The 11,285-nt window shown below is 41.8% G+C and overlaps 1 pseudogene; it reads left to right on the top strand.

Annotated features, from left to right (window-relative positions):
- The first annotated feature begins 71 nt into the window (after positions 1 to 71).
- LOC109473238 overlaps positions 72 to 11,285 on the top strand; it is a 13,714-nt pseudogene continuing 2,500 nt past the window's right edge.

Here is an 11,285-nt window from a genome sequence, read left to right as displayed (position 1 = left end):
TGAAACGACCTACAGTCAACCTTCCTGGTAAACAAAACAATGACCTTTCACCTTTCGCTCACAGTCAACAATACGCACAGGTTCACTGACCGCAAAAGCGGAACTTGAATTCTACCAGACCGCCAATTTAGGAAAGACGTGCCAGATGTTAAATCTCGTCCGTTTTTACCCTACGAGTAGGCTAAAGCTGAGGTAAGTTTTACTGCGCAATTTGTGCAGGTTGTTTGGATGTTTCAGTACAATTTGTCGTACAGCTGTCGTACACATACGATGGTTTGTGTCTTGCTTAATTAATAATATACCCTGGCCTGAGCTGGTGGCTATGTTGAGTTGTTGCGAACATTGAGAACTTTGTGTCTTTTTTAATATTATCAGCATGAAATCAGAGATTAAGAAACACGAGGTACTGTGTATAGGACATGTCCGTGTACATTGGCGGGTTGAGGGTTCTCACTGTTTCATGTTTCATAGGGCCCCCCTCCCCACCCCTTCCCAACTCTTCTTATGGAGTAATAGATATGAACGACTGGTGACTTATGTTGCTATGTACCTGTATAACTACTGCGTTTCTGAGGGACGACGTTGTTTTAAAAAACTCATTTCCTGCTGTGTCCATATATACTAGTGTATGATTTAGAAATAGAATTTTCGTTCGCCAAAAAGGCTGTGCTTTCCGTAGCGTTAATGTGCATGTGCTATGGACCCTGACTGCTTGTTATGGTACTGCATCGGAACTTCCGGCTTTGATATATGGCAATCTGGACATGCTAGGGTCATGTATTTTGGATGGTAGGTAGCTCTTGTGCTCGGGAAAAATTGACAGTATGGGCCCTCGAGCAGCTTGTCTGGAACTGCAGAATGGTTTGTTTAAAAATCTTCGAGGGAGGATAACCCATGTAGGTAGCAACATTAGATAGCAATGATGCAAATCAAGAGTTCATTTGCATAATCAATGAGACAATATAAATCTACTGCGTTCGATAATAGAACTATGAAACTGTTTTGACTTGTGTAATCGAGAGCAACAGGAACTTTGGCAGATATTGATCATGCAAATGAATACCTAATGTGTCTAATTATTTGAGAAATTGATATAATGAAATTAACAGCTTACTGCTGAGAATTCAATACTTGGCGTATTTGGAAGTTCAGTGAAGGTGAACATCATTAAACCTAATGTATTCAAATAAGGACCTAGTTTGCATAATTTATGAGGAAATGCTAGAATAGCTTTATTTCTTAAGGTAAGGCCACACCAATTAAATTTCTTGGTTAACGGATTCGCCCGCTTCATTTTTTTCTGATTTGCAAATAAAAATAAAACTTCAGAATCAACTTCAAAATGCTCATATTTTGCCCCGAACAGTTGAAAACAGTCCTTTTCATCCTAGTTGTTACAGTTATTCCATCATTCAATGCAATGGTATCATTAAAAGTTCAAAATTCATTGTTTAAATTTTGAACCAGCCTGGTGTGTTGACTTCATGGCTCCTATCGTACCATTTTAGGCCATAATAGGATGCCTAGGCCTGTTTTTTTTTCGCCCGCCCGCTCCATTATTTTTCTAGAAAAATCCGTTAACCAAGAAATTAAATTGGAGTGACCTAAGACTGTCATTGGGTACAGAATATGATCAACTGATATTATTAATGCAATTGATGCTCTTATTTGCATAACCATTGAGAAAAATGTATAATTAGTCGGTTCTACTGTTAGAGTTTTACTTTGTGAAGCAGTTAGTGTTGACACAAAGAATACCTCGATGGTCGAGATATTGATGATGTTTCAAAGTTTTCTACAACTTTGTAATCAGTAATACAATAATACTGTAATTTGCAGTACCGTGCTAAGATGGGTATCAAGTCATCGCAAATGGGTCAAAGGGATGTTCTGTTTGCAATCAAGGCTAGAGAGAAAGAAGCACAGATGTCAGCAGTAAAAGTATTTATCACTTTAACTCAGCAGGTGTCCGGAGTAACGACCTGCCATGGACGAGGCCGAGTTTAGGAGGGCTATGGAGAGAGGAGACGTGCAGACCGTGAGGAGGGGACTTCAGGCCGGGAGGGACGTCAATCAGAGGATGCCATGGGTAACTGCAGCTTTTTGAATTTGGAAGGTTGACGTTTCTATCACTTTGCTGTGCAGCTCGTATATATTCCATACATTGAATTGTCGTCGATACAAATAAATAATTTCAGCCATTGGAGGTATAAGTAAGTATAGACAGGTTACTGATGGGTTTGAAATGCCATATCCCTATTCATCATGATAATAGATCGTGACGTAGTGATAAACCGTGATTGTGGTACAGATGCCTAGTTTATTAAAATGTAGGCATTTAGAATGTATGCAAGTCACGGTGATAATCTTGGACCTTGGTGTCATTCATCAAGAAGATATTTCACTAAGCATCGCACTTTAACAAATAAATATTTCGGCAAAGTAATCACAGTTCCTCATAACGACATCTGAATACATCTGAAGTCATGTCGTTAAATTCAAGGTGTTTGGGTGATCGATTCTTAAAACGTAAGCTATATTCATCACCGTCAATTGTAAACTCATTAAGTCATAGATATCTTCCTGACTTTGATCTCTTTAGATCCGCAGATTTCCTTATAGTTTCTCCGCGTGTTTACATAGGGTGGCGGGACCGCACTCGACTGGGCCAGCTGGCACGGGCAGACTGGGGTAGTGGAGCTTCTGATTCAACATGGCGCTGATATGGAGGCGAGAAACAGTGTAAGTACAGACAATCATGTCTTCTTGTTAGGCTCAAGGGGCAGTTATTGATTGCCAAGAAGTATCTACTACCCTGAGAATATTTTCTAATTTCTAGAATATAAGGACGCATTGGCCACTGAATGGGTTTGATTAAGTTCAATAGAAAGTTATTGTGAAGAATTATGTATCTTGTACAAGTTATTATAACTTAATTTACAATGATTGATAGCCATAGTGTTTTCTTACAGGTAAACCTTGTTCAATATGTCAACTATGAAGCACTTTCCCCTCTCAAACTGAAACTAATATCATGTTGTCCTTGAGGGTCTGTTTGAATCCACCAATGTGCAGCAGCTTTCTAGTTTCTCCGTGTGTCCGTGTGTTACACAGTACGGCGAGACCGCACTCCATGTCGCCAGCAGGCGTCGGCAGACTGGGGTAGTGGAGCTACTAATTCAACATGGCGCTGATGTGGAGGCGAACGACGAGGTGAGTACAAACAATCTATATCCTTTCATCTAGTTACTCCGTGAAGGAGGTCAGGACCTCCGGACGGAGTGTTGTGAACGGCTGGTTTTTCGTGTTCGCAGTCAAAACACTGGGTTCTCTTTGTGTAATCGGCACGCAATTTTATACGCCGTCTGCGGGCATGCCCGTGTTGATGCACGAATGTGTATTTTTGCCGTTGCTGCTTTCGCGGTCAATGTAATATTGCAGATGCACCCCTACAATTACGAGGCGAATTGGAATGGTCCAGAAAAACGCGTTGTTTGGAATAGCAGTGGTTCCAGATGTTTTTGGCCGTACTTAAGAGATGGCAAGTTTTTTGGAAGATGTTTGCAGCCAAAACGCATTCTTCCGTACGTCGCATTTCTGTGTAATTTCGCATGTGGTGTGGCATTATGTCCGGGATGATGCACGTCTTTTTATTTTTACCGTAGCTGTTTTGATATTTGAGTAAATGCTTATTTTCGAAACATCCCCATGTCGTTGAAATATGTTTTCGCCCGTTTATGTGACCGGCAGAACTTAGTAAGTGGCGGTCAGGCTGATGGGGACGGAAATGTGGGGTGGTCAGAGGTCAACATTACGAAATGTAAATACCGATGACGTAATCTGGTCGGCTTTGGCGACCTAGTAGCGGCGTGTATTTAGTCACGTAGCAACTGGCCGGTCGTCCTAGCAACGAGCATGCTGGCCGCTTCACTGTACACATGGCCAATATTTTTGGGTTGGGCCGCTCCATAGTGTTAGTGAAGCAGCTCTTTGTAAACATGGACAATATTTTTGAGCAACCCATCAATGTGTTCTGCCTCGTGGTCGGATGTGGTCTGAGGCTGGTAAACCGTACATACTAGTAGATCGGGTAATTTTATGATTTGCTAGTTGTAAAGGCGTCTTGTAGTATGAGCCGGTATATGAAGAGGTAGCCTGTGTTACACAATCATGCTTTCGGCCGGATTGATGTGCAACTGTTACTAATTACAGGGACTGCCGCTGCGCTAATGCCGACTGGTTGCTTGGCCAGTCGCGCTGTCCTGATACACCGCGAATGTTGGGCAATATGCGAGTGTTCCCTGTAGACAATCCCGGGAGTCATTTTTTTCGCACATTCGCACATTCCAGGAGCCAAACCAAAATACGTTCATGAACCGAATCCAAAAACCGAAACGTGAAAATCGGATGATCGGACCTGATGTACATTTCTCTTTCTGTAGATTGTACACACAATACACACATCGTTAGATAATCTGGCCATGGCAGGTAAAAAAAAAGTAACCCTGAATAATACTAGATTAGCGTAAATGCATGTTTATGCGTTCAAAACAAGCAAAGAAATCGTTTCCCACGGCGCTGAATATTGACGCAAAAATATTTCGGGCATCGCGCGCCCTTCCCCGTTGTTTAGACTGTATGCAAATCCCGCGTCACGTGTCGGCATTTCGCATCTCTGATTGGTTGTTGCGTCTTAAGATGACTGAGCCGACGCGCGTTTAAACAATTTTTCTTTGTTCGATTTATCACACTTCACAGAGAATTGTCGCCAATGGCTACTTCTTTTTGTTGCAACATATAATACTTCACGGAGAATTGTCGCCTATGGCTTCTTGTTAGGATTTAGGGGTAAATAATGATCGTTGTGTAGTATCTACTACCCTTGGGTTTCACAGCCAATTAGTCATGACAGGAATATGTTTAAGGCTTTCAAACTTGACGGTTTACCTTTCTCTACTTCGTTACACCACTAAGAAGTTGATCCCCTTTTTAGAAACAACAAACTAGTATCATGGTTAGGAACCAAATTGTGTGAATTTACGCTTTATTCCGCGTACACAGTATGGGAAAACACCACTGGATTTCGAGCATGACCAACGCCGCCGCCGTGCCCTAAAGGCGAGTAAAGTTTTTTAGTATATCTTTCACAGAATATGGATCATAGTCTCTATAACGTTTTCTGTGAGTTATGCTGTTTTTTATGTAAATAAAGAAACCAATAAGTAATACTATTTCTTAGGATAACGCTCGTACCTAGGCTATTAAAGAGCCTTCTGCATACACGAAATCATCCTGTTATGATCATGATCACCGAGAATGAACCTATTTGAGTCGCGATTATGAACGAAAAGGTGCATATAGTTTGGTTTTGCTTAATGACACCTGCTAAAACTATGTTGAAAGCCATTTGTCAGAAAGGCTGAATTTTGGAATCATAAAAGTTGATTGTTTACATTGAAATCCAGAATCTGGCTACTGAGGTGGCTGTTGAGATTTCCTACCACGAATTGATGAAACAGTCCGGTGGGGAGAAAGTCGACAGGTTTAAACTGTGCTTCTGTGGACCACAGGGAGCTGGCAAATCTACTCTGGTGGAAAGTCTTGAAACTGTAAGATCTCATACTAGAATTTCAGTCCAGTTGGAACAATATCCGAGAATCAATCATGCCATACATTCATCGTACGGAAGATAGAATTGGTTGAGTTTCAGCTGCAGTGTGAATTTGTGTCTGTAGGGAGGCATGATTCTGCTATTATAAAATTATTTGAATCGGGCGGTTAGACATCTAATTAATACGATACACTAAAACGCAGTAAAGCAACTGGATATGATTTGGGAAACGGGGTCAGACGTTTCAGGTAGCATTCACTACCTTTTGTCAGTAACACTAAGAGACCAGAGGAGAAATGCATGTTTATAAGTAAGGTACAAAGAACATTGCAGACCTAGTGCTAACGGCTACTCCTCAGCCATTTCCCACCACTTACAGCACAACCAGGGTCACTCTTTCAAACTCGAGTCACGGATACGCGAAACACGCTGGTGGGAACGGGGGTGTTACAGAGGCAATATATGAAAGAATGTACAACCCCACCCTCAACAGAGAGGAGGGCTACGGGTAGATTTCTCAGGCATTTGATATTTGGCGCTCTCACCAAGCACAGACAACACTTAATCTCCTGTTCTGCAACAATAGCTTTTGACTCATTTGAGTTATCTTGCCTTGTCTTGTGTAACCTTTGTTTCCTTTTTGAAGTTGGCTAGGTAAAAAAATTAGTAATCAGGCTTTTGACATCTTGCCTTTTGATAAAACATGATAAAAAGTATCAAGTTAGAAAATGTCCCGTGCTATCGATAGAGTNTTGAAATACCTACCAAAACACTTGAATACAGACATACTGTCAGTATGGAATGGATCTGAGCAGGTATTAATTAAGTTAAGCCTGTTAAATTCCAACAGCCAATCAGCAAGGAGAATAGAGGAAAGCTGCATGCCTATTGGTTGATGCCCTGCATTCCATTGTGATGAGTCATGCCCAAATGTGGTAACACTGCACACTAACTCAGTAATACATTTGCTATAACACAGCCAAAAAACTCAAATAAAACCATTCTAAAAGCCTGTATCACAAAAATTTAAAAAACGCCTAGGGGTATTTGCCCACTGTACCTCCATACCAAATTTCAGGACCTTAGGCCCTAAAATGAAGAAGCTGAATCCATTTAAAAAATGGCAGGAGAAGGAGAAGGAGAAGGAGAAGGAGGAGAAGAAACATCAGAAAAAGCAATATGGGTTCACCACCACTTCGTGGTGTGGTGAACCCATAATAAAGAAACCAATAAGTAATACTATTTCTTAGGATAATGCTCGTACCTAGGCTATTATAGAGCTTATTATGGGTTCACCACACCACGAAGTGGTGGTGAACCCATATTGCTTTTTCTGATGTTTCTTCTCCTCCTCCTCCTTCTCCTCCTGCCATTTTTTAAATGGATTCAGCTTCTTCATTTTAGGGCCTAAGGTCCTGAAATTTGGTATGGAGGTACAGTGGGCAAATTCCCCTAGGCGTTTTTTAAATTTTTGTGATACAGGCTTTTAGAATGGTTTTATTTGAGTTTTTTGGCTGTGTTATAGCAAATGTATTACTGTGTTCGTGTGCCGTGTTTACCACGTCTGGGCATGAGTCATCACAATGGAATGCAGGGCATCAACCAATAGGCATGCAGCTTTCCTCTATACATTTCTTGCTGATTGGCTGTTGGGATTTAACTTGATTAACACCTGCACAGAAGCATTTCCATACTGACAGTATGTCTGTATTCAAGTGTTTTGGTAGGTATTTCAAGCTTTCCTGCTCCAGCATTGGAATGCCGGGCATGGACGTTTTTTTTTATTTTGAAAATCAACAGTTTGCATTATGCAATTAAAAATCCTAACCAATAAAGTAGGGAATAGCTATCCAACTGTTGTTTTAGTTGTATGTTACTTCATATTATAGTTATATCAATGTAAATCATTGTTTTCCCTTGTGTTTCTCATTCTTTCCCTGCCATGTCGTAAAATGTGGTGAACCCATCGCTGTATTTGCTCCAAAGCAAATATTGGCCTTTCTAGTTGCATACACGAAATCATACTGTTATGATCATGGTCACTGAGAATTAACCTATTTGAGTCGCGATTATTAACGAAAAGATGCATTTAGTTTGGTTTTGCTTAATGACACCTTCTGAAACTATGTTGAAAGCCATTTGTCAGAAAGGCTGAATTTTGGGATCATAAAAGTTGATTGTTTACATTGAAATCCAGAATCTGGCTACTGGGGTGGCTGTTGAGATTTCCTACCACAAACTGATGAAACAGTCCGGTGGGGAGAAAGTCGACAGGTTTAAACTGTGCTTCTGTGGACCACAGGGAGCTGGCAAATCTACTCTGGTGGAAAGTCTTGAAACTGTAAGATCTCATACTAGAATTTCAGTCCAGTTGGAACAATTTCCGAGAATCAATCATGCCATACATTCATCGTACGGAAGATAGAATTGGTTGAATTTCAGCTGCAGTGTGAATTTGTGTCTGTATACGTAGGGAGGCATGATTCTGCTTTTATCAAACTATTTGAATCGGGCGGTTAGACATCTAATTAATGATACGCTAAAACGCAGTTACTAAAGCAACTGGATATGATTTGGGAAACAAGAGTCAGACGTTCCAGGTAGCATCCCCTACCTTTTGTCAGTAACACTAAGAGACCAGAGGAGAAATGCATGTTTATAAGTAAGGTACAAAGAACATTGCAGACCTAGTGCTAACGGCTACTCCTCAGCCATTTCCCACCACTTAAAGCACAACCAGGGTCACTCTTTCAAACTCGAGTCAAGGATACGCGAAACACACTGGTGGGAATGGGGGTGTTACAGAGGCAATATATGAAAGAATGTACAACCCCACTCTCAACAGAGAGGAGGGCTACGGGTAGATTTCTCAGGCATTTGATATTTGGCGCTCTCACCAAGCACAGACAACACTTAATCTCCTGTTCTGCAACAATAGCTTTTGACTCATTTGCGTTATCTTGCCTTGTCTTGTGTAACCTTTGTTTCCTTTTGGACTGACAAAAATTGTATTCATTTATTTGCATAACATTTAACATTTCGTGCTTATAAACCAACATTTCTCCTCTGGTCTCTTAGTGTCACCGAAGAAAGGTAGTGGATGCTACACCTTAAACGTCTGACCGTTTCCAAAACCATATCCAGTTGATCGAGGAACTGCTTTTCAGCGTATTTGGATGGGGAACTATCATGTTGTTGGCTAGGTAAAAAAATTAGTAATCAGGCTGTTGACATCTTGCCCTTTGATAAAACATGACTTACTCTATCGATAGCCCGGGAAATTTTCTAACTTGATACTTTTCTAACTTGATACTTCATAATATTATGTAGGGATCTTTCACTGCCTTCTTCCGGGATCGACGGACTCCAGACGATCGGCCACACGAGCCCACCCCAGGTGTGAATGTTGGAACAGCCTACATCCCCGGTGTGGGGCAGGTCAGTGTGTGGGACTTCGCTGGACAGCCGGAGTACGCGGTAACCCACAGCATGTTCATGGATGCAGAGAACACCATATTCATTGTCCTGTACAGCATCATGGACGACACGAAAAAACAGAAGAGAGAGGTGATTGAATTAACTGATTAATTATAATTAACTAGATTATAAAAAGATGATAAAAATGTCATTGTTGTTAACGTATTTCCGATGGAATAGATAACGACCCACCATTTCTTTACAGGTCCACTGGTGGCTTTGTTTCATCAAGTCCTGCAACACGAAGCCAAAGAGTAAGCCTCACGTCATCCTAGTGGCCAGTCATGCAGACCGGACTCATACAGGTACAGCAACTCATAACAATAGAGTAGACTGATTATTTTTGTCCCTGAAATGCTTAGTTTATTAATGGTTGTTCTGGCGCCATGTTTTATGTCAACAACAGTTTACACTTAATTAATGATAACATTGTTCGATTGTGCAACTCTGTTAACTGTCCCTCGCCAGTAATCTCCAAGCAGATGTTTTGGTATATAGCAAGGCAAAATGGGATCGGCCGAATACTTCTTGGCCAATTTGATTCTGTGTACGTAGCCACCGAAAGGTCTGCTTCGAGAATTACCTGTTCATCTCAAGTCTTTTATTTTGCTTCTACATTAGGAAAATAAGCCACTCCTTAACCACCGTGCCTTAACTCGATAAGCGTATATCCTTTGATACCGGCAGGACATCGCCAAGCTTCCTCTCTGCGTCAGGTGATGACACAAGAGTTCAAAGATCATCTGAACATCTCTGATGACGTGTTCCTGCTCGACTGTCGGAAGACTCGCACACCAGAAATGAACTGCCTCAAAGAACTGTTGACAACGATGAAGGCACAGCTTCTGGAAGTGAGTACATACATGTCCTGCTACCTAGTTATTACTATATAAAGTTTCTTACTATACATATGTGCATGGTGAAGTTAGAAGTTATCTTTGTTATTTTAATTACACCAATCGTATGTATGTATCATAAATGGCTCAAGATATACACTTAGATTAATATAAACTAGTTTACAGCTGGACACTTGTCTGCATCCAAGCCTGCACCTGGTTCAGTACACACGATTACGTTGGTACATTTAACGAAGATCTGTGCCTTCAATTGCTGTGTAACCACAATCCTAACTATATATTATTAACTTGTATAGCGTCAGCCAGCCATACCGAAGCTGTGTGCTGAGATCATGAAGTGTCTACCCAAATGGATCAAGAGTTGCGGCTGGAAGTGTCCTGTCCTGAAGTGGCCAGAGTACAAAGAGGCGGTCAAGGAGATCGACCGCCTTGTTGATGAAGATTTTCTCAAGAAGTCTTCCGAGTACCTAAGCCGTTTGGGAGAGGTAGGCAATAATATATGTGCAATTATCATAGCTTGTATCTGGTTCGCTTATTACAAAATTTCGTAGCGCCAGCTTGATCAAACGAAAAAGTTTCGAAGGGACTCCGAAATTTAACATTTAGGCCTAGCTATTGATCATGTGGTTTTCTTATGCCGGAAAACGTTTGTTAACTTGCTTCGACAAATGGACACTTTTTTATTTTACATTTAAAACAAATAAAACATAAGGAAATCAACCAGGTTTCATAATGAGACGTTTCTTTTTCCTGTCGTTCCAGATCTTGTTCATCACCGCACAAAATGCTGACCCCATTGTTGTCCTGAGGCCCAACTGGCTCTGCACCGATGTCTTCGGACCAACGATGGCTCCTGAAAGCTTCCCCATCCAACATCTGAGACCAAGCAAGGGCGAGGACTTCGACGTCGTCACGAAAGACGAAATCCAGAAGGTGTTCCAAGATGTTGCCGATGTCGATCTCCTGATCACCCTGCTGCAAGAGTTCCAGCTCTGCCACACCTATGACGGACAGGAGTTCATCATCCCTGGGCTGCTGACACAGACCATGCCTGCAGAGAAGTGGCAGCCGACCGCGAACCCCGCCAAGACCGTCTACTTCGGCAAGCAAGTCCAGTGTGCAGACACCACCGACATGTTCTCCTCCGCGTTCTTCCCCCGAGTGCAGACCCGCCTGATGAGGGAACTGAAGAACCACCCGCTGCTGTGGAGAGACGGAGCCAAGTGTTTCGACTCCAACGTGGAAAGCCTCATCAAGCTCTCCCCAGACGACCGTGCGGTCAACATCTGCGTGCGAAGCGAGCAGGGCGACAAGCCGAGCTGCAAGCAGATGCTCAAGAA

The sequence above is a fragment of the Branchiostoma belcheri genome, unplaced genomic scaffold (assembly GCF_001625305.1).
Source record: "Branchiostoma belcheri isolate BF01 breed outbred unplaced genomic scaffold, Haploidv18h27 scaffold296, whole genome shotgun sequence".
NCBI classification, from domain to species: domain Eukaryota; kingdom Metazoa; phylum Chordata; class Leptocardii; order Amphioxiformes; family Branchiostomatidae; genus Branchiostoma; species Branchiostoma belcheri.
This window is presented reverse-complemented; position numbering and strand designations above follow the sequence as displayed.